Source organism: Miniopterus schreibersii (assembly GCF_964146895.1).
Source record: "Miniopterus schreibersii genome assembly, chromosome: 14".
NCBI classification, from domain to species: Eukaryota; Metazoa; Chordata; class Mammalia; order Chiroptera; family Miniopteridae; genus Miniopterus; species Miniopterus schreibersii.
The window spans coordinates 26,975,881-26,993,618 of NC_138114.1; positions in this window are offsets into that span (position 1 = coordinate 26,975,881).

Here is a 17,738-nt window from a genome sequence, read left to right on the forward strand (position 1 = left end):
ATTTATTCTTCTGACATGGGCAGTTGGTTCTTTTCTATTTTCTCTATTAAAAATGATGCAGTGTCACTTCTAATTCATCCAAGACGGAGTATGAGAACTGAATAATCCTGTTTGAGAACTCACCCTCTCAGAGGTTCAGGAGGATTCTTCTCGGTGTGAGGAGCGAGGGAGAGGACATATCAGTCCCCTCAACCCTGGCAATCAGAGGGCCGACAGGACCACAGCCCTCTCATCGTCAAGTCGCTGTAATGACCAGAGGTCACCAGCCAAGAAGGAAAGTGGTTTATGCCTGTGAGAAAGTTCTGGATACATGCGAAGGAAAGTGATAACATCCACTGAGAATTCAGCTTTCTCAGACCGTCAGTCTGAGTTTGGGAAACAGTTTCACCAGTGATAACCAATAAGGGCCTGTTGTTTTCAGTGTCTGAGCAGGAGCTGCTTAAATTTCTTTAGTCAGTCTATTTCTGTTGTGATTCAAGGTGCTCCCCATTTTATTTCCTGATTCATCTTTTGGAGGTCACACTCAGTTCTTAATGTTCAGCTAGCCTCCCAGCTTCTCTTTAAATGGATAGTTAGATAGATGATTCATTGATAGATGATAGATGATAGATGATAATGATAGATAGATGGATATAGATAGATTAATAGATAGATAATTAGAAGAGGGAATGAAATCTTTAGTCTCAAGGATAGACTGACAGAAGTAAAAACAGCAGAACAAGTTCTGGAGGTGCTGAATGTCAGCTCTAACTATTTCCTTAGATAACTATGATTCTGTTTTGAAACATCCTTTGAAAATTCCTCACAGAAATATACAACTTACTCTTTAACTGTCTCATTTCTGTTTTCTTCTTGCATTATCATACCACCTTAAATTTATAGCACCTTAAGTGTATTATTCCAAGTGATTTCAGTGATATCAATATTATTGTTACCATTCTTTTGATTGGATTATTTTTCAAAGGGGAAATTATTTTTTCATCCACTGTTTCCTCCCTGTTTTGCCTAAGAGATTTAGAATAGGTATCAGTTACATAGTTTTGAAGTACACACACTGGAAAGATGCCTTCGACTAAAAGAAAAAAAATTCCTTTAAATCTCCTCTCCTAACGTATTCTGCTAATAATTGCTAAATGCTTTATTTTATTTTCAATGTAACAGAATAAATTGTATTTTGTTTTGCATTTGGGTAGACCATTTTTAAAGAAAAAAATTCCTTTAAATCTCCTCTCCTAACATATTCTGCTAATAATTGCGAAATGCTTTATTTTATTTCTCAATGTAACAGAATAAATTGTATTTTGTTTTGCTTTTGGGTAGACCATGTACCAGAACACTATTAAATAATCACAAGCAGTCTGTGGGGTTTGTTTTGGACTTCCCTGAAGCAAACTGTGACAGGTGATGCAATATTTTTCTAATTGGCACTTGTATGAAATACTAACACTGGACTCAAAATTCCATCCCAGCTCTGAATTTCGGGAAAGGTTATTTGAGGTTGTCAGACTCAAAATAATAGTTGGTTATAGTTACAGCCAGTGAAGTCTGGGCAAGAACCTGATGTTAAAGAACTTTGGGTGAAACTGAGCCCCACGGGACAGTGACACACCGTGCCCCAGCTGCTAGGCACCTGTTAGAGCATCCCCCTGACCTGCAGCTCAGCAGCAATGAAACTGCAGACTCAGCCAGGACCAGGCCTAGAGGGCTGCAGAGGGCTTTTAGTTTTCTAGGAACAATAAATATTTCCAGAAAATAAGGGAAGAACTGGTAATTTGGATGGTAGTCCTTGCAATTCCACTGCAAGTGTTGATGTTGCTAAGGTCTCCTTGTCTCATTTCCTGTTGGCCAGAACAACTTAGCGAGTGACATAATCAGAACCCCACAGAAATGCCCCAAGGAAGGACACGTTTATATCTGAAGCTGCCTTTTTTCCTTCTAAGCTCCCTCCTCTCTTCCTATATCCTGGCATCCCAAACCCTTACACTCTTCTCTGACTGTCCTTATACTATTTCTCCTGATGTTTACACAGGCCTGAGCTGTCCAAGCAGAAAACTTTTCCTTCATGAAACGTGCTTGCCCTATGAGGCAGGCTCCCTGACCAGGGCCAAGGTGTGGGGCAGCATAGAAATAATGTGTCTTCTGAAGTTCAGAGATCCAGGGCAATCCACTGCAGCTGCAACCCTAGTATCATGAAGGGCTGGTGGGAAAGAAACCCAAAACTAAAATTACAGATCAGACCTGGATATAGGGTAGAGCAAACTACCCCAAACAGTGTCCCTGTTTTGGAAAGAATAGAGATTTTACATTTCTTTATTGCACTATGAGAAAGTGGGAGATTTCTGCTCCTTTACGTGAGAGTTCCAAGTTCCTGCTGCAGGGAGCAGGGTAAGTACAGGCAATAGTGACAAACTCGGGGGACAGAAGGGGAGGGGAGATGGTCTCCCTCCCGCTGGTCTTCATCTGTCTGGCTTACCCACTGCTCCAGAGTCCGTTTAGTGCGACTGTAAGCTCCTCCTGTTCTATCTCCCCACTGCCTCCAACTAGGACTCCCCTCAGCATGCCTCTGTCATAGATTTTACCGTGTGATCCCGCCATCACTGATAAATTTCTCTGTCACCCTCACCATAATGCAAGTGTCATGTGAAAATGCTGCAAATAGGTCTGATTTGACCTGTTCTCACGGAGCTTGGCACGGGCATGGCATACTGTAGGTGACTAATATTCAGTCCAGCAGTGGGTAAAGAGGCAGAATCTCATACCCATGAGACAACCATGTTGTTTCTTTAGCTGTACATTCATATCAGTGAACCAGGAATGTGAACTGTTTACAGCAATAAAAAGATGCAAATGATACCACATTTTCTATTAAAGACTCAGGGATGTTGCTTAGAACAGTTGTCTAGATGCATGACTTGTTTTTCTGGCCTTCTGATAAAAATGGAAGCTAGTGAAAAGAATGAAAGTATGCATGTAAGGTACAGATATTTATGCTGATGACCTTTCCTGAGGGGTGACTGGCATGGGGCTCCATCATGCCTCAGGGGTGCCCAGGACAGCTTTGGGCCTTCCTTGGAACCATGGTAGGGGCATGAATCCCACTTGTGGGTCAGGAAGGGCCTCGTGGCTTGGCCACTCAAGGAGTGAGAGGCAGAGCCTGAAAGCTAGGTACTCCCAAGGGGTAAGAGCAAGAGGAGCAAGTAGAGGCCATGAGGCTATGTGAAAGCTGGACTTCCTCTTCTTTCCAGCACGTTCCATCCATGCCAAGCTATGCCGTTCACAGCTACACAGGCATCCGGTCATGCGAACGTGCTCTGGTTTGAGCATTTATTTTGACTCCCACTTCGGCCCTTACTGCTGTAACCTCAGCACCCATTTCCACAGAATGGCTGCTGTATTCGCTGACCTGGCGCTTAAATCCAGTGGAATTACATTCTCTGGTTGCCAGTCTGCTGAAATCTAATGGAATTACTTTCACTAGTTGCTGCCCTCTCAGCCAGAAGGGAGGCAGAATTCCCTGGCTGTAAAATGTAACCTCATTTCTCTGAGCTGCCGAATTTCCGAATTGCTCACCAGACAAAATGCTTTTGACTGGGGATGTCAGAGAGGAATAATGAAGCGTTTCATCATTTAAAAAATTCTCCCTTACAAAGCAGTACCTGGAACTGGCCACAGTGAAGGGCTTTCACTCATTGTTTTACATTAAGTTTTTCATCCTTTATATCAGAAGTGTGTCCCCTGGGAAACTGGAGGGTGAGGTTTCCTTGTGCACCCGCATTTCAAGTGTAGGTCAGTCCTGAGAGGCACAGTGCGTGTCTTTGAGATGCCGCAGTCTAATGAGGGAACTCCGTGTGCACGCACACACACACACACACACACAATCCTGCAAGCCCCAGGGATTACAGATGTCAAGAACACTTAGTACAGAGGCTCATTTCTGACCCACAGGGGAGCAGGGGAACCAGGTGTGAGTTCAAGCACCAAAGTCCCCGCCAACTACAGCTGTTCCCTTCCAAGTTGGCCTCCTGACTTTGTGTCTTCTGCATTTGGGAAGGCATCTGGTTGCCCCGGGGCTGTCCCACTGGAGCAACGGCTTACTCAGCCTTCAAAGATGGGTGCAACCCCCATCTTCTGCTCTACCCTGCTCACAGCCACCTATGCGGTTTAGCCCCAGGGAACTTGCTGCTCTTTTCTCTGGCACCGTTGCCTGCTGGAGCCCCGCAATCCCTGATTATATCAAAAGGATCCAGCTCTGAACAGATGGCCGCCTCACTTACAATGGACTTCGTATCTGGCCAAGATAGGGTATTATCTACCTAATGAGCAATCTAGCAAATGAGGTTGAACAGGCAAGAATCATTCTTCATTTAAACATCCCAGCTGTTGGCTTACAGGCCACAGGCTATCAGGCAGGCTGAGCTGGGCCTTCGTGTAAGGTAAACGGCGTGGGAAGAGCCTCTCAGAGACCAACCAGGGCCCCCAATGGAGTTAGGTAGCATTACACACAATTAGGTTGTGAAGGCTCACAACCTCTTATGACCAAAGGGCAGGCTGGCCATCTCCCACCAGGGAGATGCCATTATAGAGAGAATGTCTAGGGAATAGCAATTTCTGTGCTAGGAGAGCAGTGTTTGTTCATTTTTATTGTCTATTGTAGTCATTCTCAAACTTTAGCTTTCAGAGGATTACCTGGACAGATTTGAAAACAGAGTAGGTCTGGTGGGAAACAGAATCTAACACATCCCTAGGTGGGGACCACAGGTTCAGGCACCGTACCTTGAGAGGCATGGGTTTACAGAAAATAATTCAATATAAAAGTATATATATATATATATATATACACACACACACATATATATATAAACATATATATATATAACAAGTACCTTCTGCAGACCCAGCCCATATAGAAATTGTAAAGTGCCATATTTGTTGGAAAGAAGAGGGAGATTCACAACCACAGTTAATCAACTAACTAGCAAGCATTTACTGAGCACCACCATGTGCAAAACTAGGTCCTAAACTCTGTAAAGATTTTTTAAGGTGTCAAACTTGATAGGAATCTAAATTGGAAAACTATTTCTGAAGGCCACTTATTCTGTATATATATTAAAAGTCCTTAAAGCTACTACTCTTTCATCAAGCAACTCCATGTCTAGGAATTTAACCCAATACAAAGATAATGGCAAATAAGCTAAGGAAAAGTTCACTGAAGCTTTTTTAGAGTGAAAAAGTAGAAATCTAAATGATCACAAATATAAATGTAAATGACTCATAGATATATTACATTCTCACACACACGCGCGCGCACACACACACACACACACACTCTTCCATGTTTCTCTAGAACAGTGGAACATGGGTAGAGGTTAAGGATGGTGCTAAACATCCCAAAATGCACAGGACAGACCTCACAACAAAGAGTCATCCAGCTCAAAGAATCATTGAGAAACCCTGATCTAGCCTCACTTGCCAGGGGCCTCCGGGAGAGCCATGTAAACTGTAATGACTGCCGTTCGTAGACCCAGGCCCCTAGTTGTGAAGGGCTTTAGTCTCAGAGTCTCATGCTGTCATTTCTATGTCTCAGGGGCTGTCTCAAGTGAATTCATATGTGGTTCATGTGGGCTTTCTCCCTTGGCTCCTGCCCATGGGAACAGTGACTCGCCCTGCACAGCTGCTCATGCCCTCCAGGGCGTGCCGATGGAGCCCAGTGCACTGCCCCTCGTGCCCTACAGCTGGCTAACGCTGTCTTCACATTGCCAGCATCGCTACAGTTCTGTGGAGTCAAGTTACCTGGAAACCAAGCAGTGCTGTAGGTCAGACTCACAGAATACCCAGGGAGAAAGCTTCCTTTAGCTTCTGCCTCTAGCCTCACTCCATAAGACCCCAGTACAGGTTTGGGGGGCCTGGCCAGAAGAACAAGAGCTGGGAACAGACTGCTGTCCTCATATCATGGAAACCTGAGCCAACCACTTTTCTCCTATCGACAAAAATCTGCAAGTAAATATTTGCAAGTCCACATACACACACTAAGACTAAATATTATGAGTTGAGAGAAAGTTATAATTATTCCAGTTGATATTCTAGGGCAGCCTGAAGAGCTCCCTCCCCATGAGCCACACGGGCCAGGCTAATTCCCATTCCTTCGCCTTTGCTTATTGCCCAGTGGCAGGTCTCCCACCTCCTTTATGCCTCCCTGAGTCTTACTGCCTTTCAAGGCCTCATTCTCACCTCTTCCAGGAAGTTCTCAAGATCATCTAGAATGTTTGTAGCTGTAGTAGTGGAGTTTTTTAAACAATTAGTGGTCTTATTATTTCGTGTAAAAAGCAGTCTGAAGGTAGAGTTCCAGAGTTGAGCAATTAAACAGCTCAGTGGCTTCTCTCCGATTCTCTTGGCATTTGTCTCATGATCACACAATGGCTGCCACAGCATCTAATCATGAAAATATCCAAAGGCAGGAAGTAAAGGAGAGCTTCCCTGCCTCTCCCTTACTGGAGGTATAAAAGGGAATTTGACAAGAACCCTTTTTCTCGCTTTGTCAGAGAGGAAGTGTTGGTCCACAAGTCCTCAACAGGCATATCATTGTATTTCATTTGCTAGAACTAAGGCAGTCATTGGGATTATTGGGATTGGCTCTAGACCTATCATGGGTGATGCCTTGCACCTGAAGGAGGGGCCCACCTTACCTTACTTAGCACATTGCTGCTCCATAAAAAGAAAAGCACAAGTGCTTTGGGAATACACAGGACTCCGGATGGACCCACTAGAATGCAGAGTAGGACCATACCATTTTGGATGCTATGCAAAGTTAATCTCAGAATTTATCTGAACTTGTTGATGATAAGAAATAATCAAGAGAACTATACATAAGGCCACCAAACCCTCCTTGCCTTTTTCCATCATTCACCATGCAGCAGGCTCAGTGAAAGGTGTCATAATGGAGAGAGCATTGCAGTTAGAGTTATCAGACTTCGGTTTGAGGCCCAGTACTGGTACTAATTAGTGACCTTGGGTAAGTCACTTACTCCCTCTGAATCTCAATTTCTGTCACTCCTAGAAGTACATTATTCTCATGTACAGAAAATGGTACATTGGGGAAGCTGGAAGCTGGAAACAAAAGTGTCCCTCATGTTTCCTTTAGTGGTCATATTTACCTGATTGTTTTGGTGATCCTTGACTTATTACATTGCATCTGTGCTACTAAGTGGGCTCCTCTTCCAGACTTTACAGGTTTACTTTGGCAGAAACAGTTCTTCACCAGTCAGCTCAGTTTTGGTTTCTGAATATGCCTGCTAGTAATGTTCTTGGGCAGGTGGGGCCTGCTATTAGGGTATATTTGGGGATAAGGCAATGAACTCTTTGAGCTCTGAGGTCGGGAGTGGAGGGCATGTGCCACTGACTGAGTATAGTTGGGTCAACTGCTGGCTTTGTTCCCTGCCCATGTGAGGCCATAGGAAGGGTTCTGCAGTTGTCTGGGTTCTCTGTCAGGCTTACTAGATGATTGTAACTAGGTACTATACTCAGCAGTAGGTGGAGCTATGAATTAGGTTTCCTGTCCTGCCAGGACAGCAGGACAAGACCCAGGGCCTGTAGTTTTCATTGTTTGGGGACTGGAATCGGGCAAGAGTATGCACTGAATTCCCCGGTCAGGTGAGGACACTGGTTTTGCTCTGCAGGTGGGGAAGCCATGGGCTGTGCTCTCTGTTCAGATGGCACTGTAAGCATGGCTGTTGGATGGGCTGTGCAGCTTCCCATGTGCTCTGGTTAGGTTTCCTGGTTGGTGGTCTGAAGGCTGTATTCAGCAATAAGTGGGGCTATGAATTAGTTTCCCTGCCTGGACACAGCAGGATAAGCAGCTAAAGCCAGTAAGGTTCTTCGTGGTCTGAAGTCAAGCCAACACATGCCCTAAGCTCCCTGGCTGAACAGGACCACTGACTGGCTTTGCTCTGCAAAATACCAGTTCTGCCTGTCCACCTCTGGGCTTGAGAATTGCTGCTGGGTTACACAGCTTCCAGTTCTTGCTAGCCCTTTTTGTCAGATGGGGTTTTGAGCCAGGCTTCTTAGCCCGTGGGGTTATGACTCAGCTCCTTTCCAGGGTAGGATGGGGAGGGGCCGCTCCAAACTACTTTCAATTTTTCTGAACAGGCTTTGCAGTCAGGAGGGTCCAGGAGCTACTCTTAGCCTCAGGTGAGGCTATGGATTAATTCATCTACCCTGGTGTAGCAGGCGAACCCTCCAAACCTTGTAGTGGCTTTGCTCTTAGAGCAATCAGTTCTGCCCACCCACCTGTCAGCTTGAATATTTGCTGGGTTTTGCAGCTTCCAGGTGTTCTCACCAACCCTTCTGGTCAGATAGGGGCTCTGACTCAGCTCTCCTACCTGGGCATGGGTAAGCTAGTCTCTAGGGTCAGCAAAGCTCTTTATTTGAGGACCTGAATTAGGCAGACCTGCACTACAGTGAGTTCCCTGGTCAGAGAACACCACCAATTTGGTTCTGCATATGAGCAAAGCTGCTGGTTGGGACTACTACTTGGACTCTGCAGGTATAAACTTGGTCCACCAAGATCTAAGAGCTGTTTATTTCAAGCCCCTCCCCTCTTCTCCATCACAGTCAGATTACCAGTATTTGAACCTTACAGAGTCTTCTCCAGTCTCCATAGGGCAAAACCAGTGTAGGGGCTCCCACAGAGCTACCCACAGAACTGGGAGAGGGTACTGGATATACCCCTGAGCTCCCAGGGGAGACCTGTCAGCATGGTGTTATGCCAGCCTGGGGGAGGGGCAATGAAGTCAGTGTGTAGCCACTCCTCTTACCCTTCTAATGCAGTCTGTCTTGGTCTCTGTAGTGCAGGAGGTTGCTTCAGCCCCACCCCCAGGTTCTATGATTCTCTCAGTGGTGTCTTGTACACGAATAGTTGTCAGTTGTTCTTCCTACGAGGGGAGCGATGTCAGGAATGACCAATGTTGCCATTTGGTGATGTCACACTCCAGGTCATTTCTTTGTAGCACTGAATAATATTCCATTATCTGAATTCACCAGTCTATCTGCACTTCTTTAAAGTTATGTGTTTGATTCAAATTGGTCTATATGCTTCCCTCCAACTTGCAGCTGCTTGCCTGATGTAGTCAAATCATTATCATCATCACTATCCTCATTGCTCACATTGTTAGTGGCCTCCTGTGTGCCAGACTTTCTGCTGAGAGCTTTGCACACCTTTATGTTATATGATCCCCACAACAGTTCTTTGAGTTGGATTCTGTTACCTCATTTTTACAGATGAGGAAGGCTTAGAGGTGAAAGCAGGGTGCGCAAGGCACACACCTCAAGTAGACGTGGCTAGAACCACATTACGTGCTATTTGACCTCAGAAGGTGTCTATCTTGTTCATTTTTCCATTCCCAGACATATTGCCGAGGCTGTTATACACTAGCTACTTAGGAAGCAATTTTGGAGTGGACAGACACAAATGTATTGTCCTGGATGAACCATTGTTCTAACAGAACTAAAGGCCAGTGGTTTTCCGGACATGGGTTGGAGGAGGAGTGAGTGTCTTTCGTGTGCTCCATACTCTCTGGGAGATGGATGCTTTGCAGTAGCTCAGAACCATTTCATAGATGGAAAAATTGAGGGCCAGTTGAAGCTACTTGCTAGAGATTAGAGCTATGAGAAGAACTAAGACTCCCTGGTTTCCCATGCCAAACCTCTTCTCAGGCCAATGAAAGTCCTCACTGCTGAGTGTGTCATTTAGCAGAGCTGATAATACACTACACAATGCTTCAACTGCCAGCTAGTTCCCCAATTGCTCCCACTTATGTTTCATTTTTATTCCGAGTGCCATTCCCCCTTTCAGTGCAGGCCATTCTCACTAATTCTTATTGGTTTCATTATTTGGTCTTTGACACACACACCAAATCAAATATTAGAACAAATGTGCACAGAGCAATTACAACAGATGGGTCATGCTGTGAAATGACACTGCGCTGCAGCAGGGCACGATTTTTGCCCATTTTAAGGAAACGGATTCTGCCTTTGGAAAAAACATAATTGGATCTCATATGCCTTCCATCCTTCCAACTTCCTGCCTTAGTTCAGTCACCTCCAGGCCCTCCTCCACTATGACTGGCTATGAAGTGACATTTATTAGGCAGCAGCAGAGGAGAAAGAAACGCTGGTTATTTATACTTGTCTCTCTTGATTTTATATCTTCTCCTGATTTCCCATCAAGTACCCTTGAACTCAATTCATGTTGGCAAATATTTGCTGAACTCCTACTATTCCACAATCATTATCGTAGATACCATCCTAGGTACCAATGAGGTAATAGAAAGAAGACTGAGAGCTAACTTGTATTCTCTGACTGTATGACCAGACAGCATTTGATCAACCATGTGAAAGAGGCACACAGAGCTACAGCAATTCAGAGGAGGAATAAGAGAGTTCTACCTGGGTAATCAGGAAAGCTTCACGGTTGAGCTGCTGTTTGAACTGGACCTGCAGCAATGGGTGAGATTTCTACAGCCAGAGAGTGTCAGGGAAGGTATTCCAGGCTGAGGGAACAACACAAGCAAACTCATGGATGTGGAGAATGTGCTCAAGGAAGGTCTAACAGTTTAATTAAGCTGGACAGAAGGCATGTGTCATGAGTCTTGGAAGATGAGGTTGGAAATGGAGTGCGGATAGGCTTAAACTATGATCAGAGGCTTGGACTGTGATCTGAGGGCACTCGGGAGCATCGGGGTAGGGACAGTTTTCTGTGTCACCTCATATTTCTAGGTAGGATCACGTCTAGGGGAGAGGTGTTAATGGATATTCCTTCCCATTATCCATCTCTTCCTTTTGCTCCTCCACACAAAAGGAAAACTTGCAAATCTAACTGGCAGAGCCTATAGCACTCATCCAGTCTGTTTTTCATAGTAGACTGGTGCTGAGCTTCACAGATGGGAAAGAAACCAGGCTTCAGCCAGGCTTCTGTCATTTCTGGTCCCTGCCCATTGGGCTCTCTTTTCACTTCCTCTCCCCAGGTCCTGTGACTCTGTGATGAGCACCCAGGGCCTGGCCCTTAGGGATGAACTTAGACTGTGCTCACCAACCCAGCCACCCAGGGTCAAGCGGAAGGGAGTGATGGGTGCTGCGTTCTACCTCGTGGTTCAACCTTGTTCCCAAACTCATTTTTATCAGAGAAGCCCTCTTTGGGAAGGGGAATTACAGTTGATATTAGACATGTACCCAGCTGTTAATAAAAAGAAACACTTCATTTCCTATTTAGATACTGTTCCCTAAGGCCCTCCTAATCTGTTCTCACTTTCCCTTCTCGGTGGGCCAGTCCATCCCCCTGAGGGATAATAAAGCAGGGAAAATCTGTGCCAAAGCCACTATATTTCTCACTTCCCTTTTGCCAAACACCAGGAGAGAAAATGTCCAGCATTTCCTTGGTCCATGGTTCTTTCAGGCCACAATGCCATTAAGTAAAACAGGGACTCACTGTGGGTATGCAACTATGTGATTTTTTTAATTTATTTTTTGTTTGTTTAAAATATTACAGATGTCCCTTTTTCTCCTCAATGACCCGTTCCACCCCGTCCCAGCCCCCTTCCCAGTCCCTCTCCCCACCATTGTCCGTGTCCTTGGGTTGTGCATATGTGCATATAAATTCTTTGGTTACTCTCTCCCCCTCCACCCACCCGCCCTCCTCCCTCCCTCTGACATTCGTCAGTCTGATCCATGCCTCCATGTCATTGAATCTATTCTGTTCATCAGTTTATTAAGTTCTTTAGATTCCACATATAAGCCAGATCAGGTGATGTTTGTCTTTCTCTGCCTGGCTTATTTCACTTAGCATAATATTCTCCAGGTCCATCCATACTGTCCCAAAGGGTACGAGATTCTTCTTCTTTACAGCTGCGTAGTATTCCATGGTGTAAATGTCCTACAAATTTTTTATCCACTCACCTACTGATGGGCACTTGGGCTGTTTCCAGATCATAGCTATTATAAATTGCTCTGTTATGAACATCAGGGTACATATATTCTTTCTGATTAGTGTTTTAGGATTCTTAGGATACATTTCCAGGAGTGGAATCACTGGGTCATAAGGAAGCTCTATTTCTAATTTTTTGAGGAACCTCCATACTGTTTTCCTTAGTGGCTGCACCAGTCTGCATTCCCACCAGCAATGTACTAGGGCTCCCCTTTCTCCACACCCTCGCCAGAAGTCGTTCATTAATTTGCTGATGGTGCCATTCTGACAGGTGTGAGGTGATACCTCATTGTGGTTTTAATTTGCATCTCTCTGATGATTTGTGACGTTGAGCATTTTCTCACGTGTCTCTTGGCCATCCGTATGTCCTCTTTGGAGAAGTGTCTATTCAGGTCCTTTGCCCATTTCTTAATTGGGTTGTTTGTCTTCCTCTTGCTGAGTACTATGAGCTCTTTGTACACTTTGGAAATTAGCCCCTTATCAGATTCATCCCTGGCAAACATGTTTTCCATACCGTGGGGTTCCTTTGTATTTTGAGGCTGCTTTCTTTTGCTGTGCAGAAGCTTTTTAGTTTGATGTAGTCCCATATGTTTATTTTTTCTTTTGTTTCTCTTGCCCTAGGAGATGTTATCAGTGAAAATTCCACTACGTGGGATGTCTGTGACTTTACTGCTTGTTTTCTTCCAGGATTTTTATGGTTTCATGACTTACATTTAATTCTTTTATCCATTTTGAGTTTATTTTTGTGTATGGTGAAAGTTGGGGGTCTAGTTTCATTTTTTCGCATGTATCTGTCCAATTTTCCCAGCACCATTTATTGAAGAGACTGTCTTTACTCCATTGGATACTCTTGCCTCCTTTGTCAAATATTAACTGACCATAATGACGTGGGTCCATTTCTGGGGTCTCTGTTCTGTTCCATTGATCTACATGCCTGCTGTTGTACCAATACCAGGCCGTTTTGATTACAATGGCTTTGTAATACAGTTTGAAATCCGGTAATGTGATCCCTCCCACTCTGTTCTTTTTTCTTAAGATGGCTGCAGCTATTCGGGGTCTTTGTTGGTTCCATATAAATTTTCAAAATGTTTGTTCTAGGTCTGTGAAATATGCTGTTGGTATTTTAATAGGAATTGCATTGAATTTATAAATTGCTTTGGGTAGTATGGACAACTACATGATATTTTTAATATCTCCCCTGACTTCTATGAAAAGTGGTAAAAACCAGGCTATGAGCTGTACCCAGGAACTCTATAGTGACTTGGGCTCCTTTTAACTTGGTAGAACTCAGATGCTTCCCCTTAACCTCGTTCTCCATATCTGTGGACAAACAGCTCTCAAGTCCATCAGTAGAATTCCCACCTATGGTGACACCTCTAGTGACTATTTACTTCACATACATGTGGGCCCTGTTCTCATGACAATGTCTGTAACCGGAGGAGGAGCCCCACTGTCAGATATGTCCTACCTTACAGCAGAGGCACCTCTATTCTCTTAACTGTTCTCATTTTACTTTGCGGTTACACAGTTCAAACATTCTGCAGACCTCTCTCCTTTTTTGTTTCTCCACAAGGTCTTTTTTAATCTGTATACATTACTATGAATCTACCCACTCCACCCATGTATGTCTTTTTACTAACCTGCTACATTTCCCCTTCCAACTCAGAATTATCAGTCTGACCAATACTCACTCCTCAGTAGCCCCCACCTATTTTCCTAAATAGCTTAGCTTTCTCCAAAAAGGTGCCCTTCATGATATTTTTCCTGTCTGTTCTTCATGTCTTTTTTCTCTTATATTACATTGCAAAAGGAATATAATACTAATGGAATTATGAAGATCCTGTTATTATAATCCTGCTCTCTAAACTATTTAAAAGATTAACTATGCCAACTATGGACTCTTCTGGTGCACTGAAAGCTATATCTTTGGCTTCAACAGCTTTGGTCAGTTTTTTTATCCCATTGCTCTGAACAATGAGTGTACTGCCATTGTCCAGAATGTTTTTAATTGTTGGGTCATCTCTTTTAAACTGAAGCTTTCTTGACCCTGGGCTACCTGGGGGCTGAAAGGCAAACTTTCTTGTTCTCATTTCAGTGCCCTCCAGGGTGTTGAGAGAAGATGGGAAACATGCACCCTAGATCTGTATCCTTGCGTTGCTTTCTGGCTTAAGCAGCCCTAACATCTGCTTGTATTTTTCCAGTGGTCAAGGAGCCAGGTCTCTGCTACCTCCATCTCTCCTGCTATTGACTGCACGTCCTCCTGGGTCAGCTTGTCCTGATCCTTCTGTCTGTCTTGAATATGTCATGATAATCTCTCGTTCATGACCACACTACCTAGCATCCCCATGACTATTTTATAACTACCAATCTGTACTTCTCAATCCCTTCACCTTTTTATCCAGTCCCCCAACCCCTCTGGCAACCATCAGTCTGCTCTCTGTATCTATGAGTCTTTCTATTCTGTTTGTTTCTTTATATTGTTCTTTAGATTCCACATATAAGTGAAATCATATGGTATTTGGCTTTCTCTGACTAACTTATTTCTCTTAGTATAATACCCTCCAGGCCCATCCATGCTGTCACAAATGGTAAGATTTCTTTCTTTTTTTATGGTCATTTATTATTCATATTTTTTATCTTTTTCTTTTCTTCTTAAAGAAGACACTTTAACATTTCATGTAATACTGGTTTGGTGGTGACAAACTCCTTTAGCTTTTTCTTGTGTGGGTCCCCAAATTGGGCGGAGCAGGGTCTCAGGTAATCACCAAGGCAGGGCTACAGTGTGAGCCAGGTTGATGGGGACTTGAACATGGCACCCGCCTGGGGCTCTGTGAGGAAGGGCTCAGCGTAAGTACAATGGCCTCTGCCAGCACTTCTGTCTGGGAGAAAGCTGCTCCTCCAGCCTTCACCCCGCTGCCAAGCAATTCAGTCCCCCTCTGATATTCCAGGTGCCTTTCAGGCTCCTGCCCCGGCACTGGAGCTCAGACCGGTAAGCCTATGGGTGGGCCCTTTAAGAGGAACATCAGGACTCCAGCATCCCTCCATCTCCCCCAGCCACAATCCCTGCTGGACTTTACCGCCAGAAGTTATGGGGACCTCTCTTCCCGGGAGTTCTGATGTGGGGCTCCTTAGGGGGGACCTCCACAGCCAAAATATTCCTCCCAATTTTTAACTGCCACACATCGGTGTGGGACCAGCTAGTTCAGCATCTCCACCCCTCCTACCAGTCTCGATGGGGCTTCTTCTCTGTATCCTTAGTTGTAGGACTTCTGTTGAGTTAGATTTCAAGCTGTTCTGAATGATGGTTGTTCTGTAGTTTAGTTGTAATTTTCATGTGGTTGTGGGAAGTTTCAAGTACCGCATTTACCTACACCACCATCTTGACCAGAACTCCTAATGATCCTTCTTTTAATACTACTCTACCCTGGCTGGGTAGCTCAGTTGGTAAGAGCATTGTCCCAGTATGCCAAGATTGCAGGTTCAATCCCTGGTCAGGGCACATACAAGAGTCAATCTATGAATGTATAAATAAGTGGAACAACTACAATGAAATCTGCGTTTCTCTCTCTCCTTTTCTCTTTCTCTTTCTCTCTCTTTCTCTCAACATGTCCTTGGGTAAGGATTAAAAAACAAACTACCCTCTTAGAGGTACTGTGAGGATTAACTGTGTTAGTATCTGTGAAGCCCTCAGGAAGAGAAAGGCAGCCCTGAATATCTGGGAGCTGGCCTGGCACTCGGAGCCAGACCTTGGTGTTCTTTCGAACATAAGCAGTCTTGCATATCAATATCAGACAAGGCCACTATGTGACTGATGGATCAAGACAAAAACATGACCATTCCATAATCACGTCTGAACACACACAAAATCAGGACATTGTCCAAACCTCAAAATTCCAAACACCCCCCTTTCCTATGAGTGAGTGACTGTTGTTTCTTTACACATTACAGCTTAATCCTACAGCCTTCTAGATAAAATTATTAAGAATTCAGAATTACCCCCAGTTCCTGAGAGCATGCAACCCAGAGCAAAATCTCTCTTCCTTTAAATCCATCCTCCAAATCTCCTAATGCCAGCCCAGGTCCTAGAAGGCAGGCCTTTCTAACATTCGCTCCCTGAGGTACCGTCACTGTTCCCCGTGCTATGTGTTCTGCCTCCCTGCAATGGGGAATAAGCCCCGGTTGTCAGCTGCAGGGGTGTTCCTGGGAGCTCTGGCTGGAGGGCATCAACACCTTATGTCGCAAGTTGACTCAGAAGAGGCAAGGAACCGGTGTGTCAGACTATAAAACATGTCATTTCTATGCAAATAACTTTAGTAATTGTTTTTTTCCCCAAGAGTGTTTGAAGTGTTGCTCTAGAGAGATCATTGAACTAGGGCAGGAGGGACAAGAAAGGAACACTTATTGAGCACATGTTAATTAGAAGACACTGGTTGAGATTCATAACCCAGATTGTCTTACTTAATCCTCAGGATAACCTTGGGCAGCAGACAGTTGTTAACTACATTTTATAGATGGGGAGGCTGAGTGTCAGAGAAGCCAATTAACTTGCCCAAAGCAATGAAGAGCTGATAAGTGGGCCAAATCCAACAGTTGGTAGTAAACCTAAGTTCCATCAGATGTTAGAACCAGGTACACAGCAGAATATTTGTGATTATTTTCATAGCAATGCCACTGGAGGAATTCAAAGATATGTGAGGCATGTTTCCCCGCCCTGCAGGAGGGTGGGGATGGAGAATGGGGGAGAAGTGGGACACAGGAAAGACCTGCCTCCTTCCCTACCTCCTCCTTCCTTCCTGTGATAATTACAAGTTTCTCTTGATTGCCTGAAACAGTACATGTAGGGGCCACAGCCCCTCACATTGTCTTCCATGTCAAGGCTTCTTTAGGTTCCATGGCAATTAGAGAAATCAGAACATGGAAATCCCCCAAGAGGACGGAAGTGCCAGGAGAACACATATCCACATTTACCCTCCGTGTGACTTCCAGGTTTTCAGCACACAGTCCAGAAGAGGTGCAGCAACTTCTAAGCTGTGTACTCTCAGCTGTGACCCTGGCCTGTACAAGATGCTCTCATCAACAGTTCTCAGCATTGCCTGAAGCAGGCAGGCTGCACAGAATCCCACCCTCTTGTCCATTCCCAGAGACAGAAAGATGTTCTATTTTCAAGTCATTTCCCAGTCTTCGTTCCCCCCCAAAACAGGCAACTTGTGACCAACTCCCCCCAGATCTTTTGCAGATCAGCATAGTGGGGAAGGGTTCCACTTCTACAGTCAAAGAGCTTAGTCTGACCCAGCTGATATCCCAATGACTCTATGACCTTGGGCAAATCAGGTAACATGACTCTGCCTCAGTTTTACCATCTATAAGAAGGGATGACAGTAGTGCCTCCCTATAATAGAATGGAAGGTTTTCTCAACTATAATTTATTTTACCTACCCCCAATAACAGCCCCTCTTTTTCCTTTAGAGAGCTACCCCTCCCCTATTATTGGCTCTTTGGGCTGCTCACTGCTAGGTTCATGGTCAGGTATGTAATCCAAGACTGGCTAGTCAGAGTCAAGACTGGGCAAAGGATCATCATGTGATCCAATGTAAACCAATACATCTGCTACAGGACTTTGGCTGGAATGTTGCGAAAGACAACTTCTTCCCATAAGCTGTGAGTTTGAGGCTGCTAGTGGCCATCTTAGGGAGAGCTAATGAATAAAGCCAAAAAAAAGAAAGGCGAGCCCAGCTGGCAAGGCTCAGTGGTTGAGCACCGACCT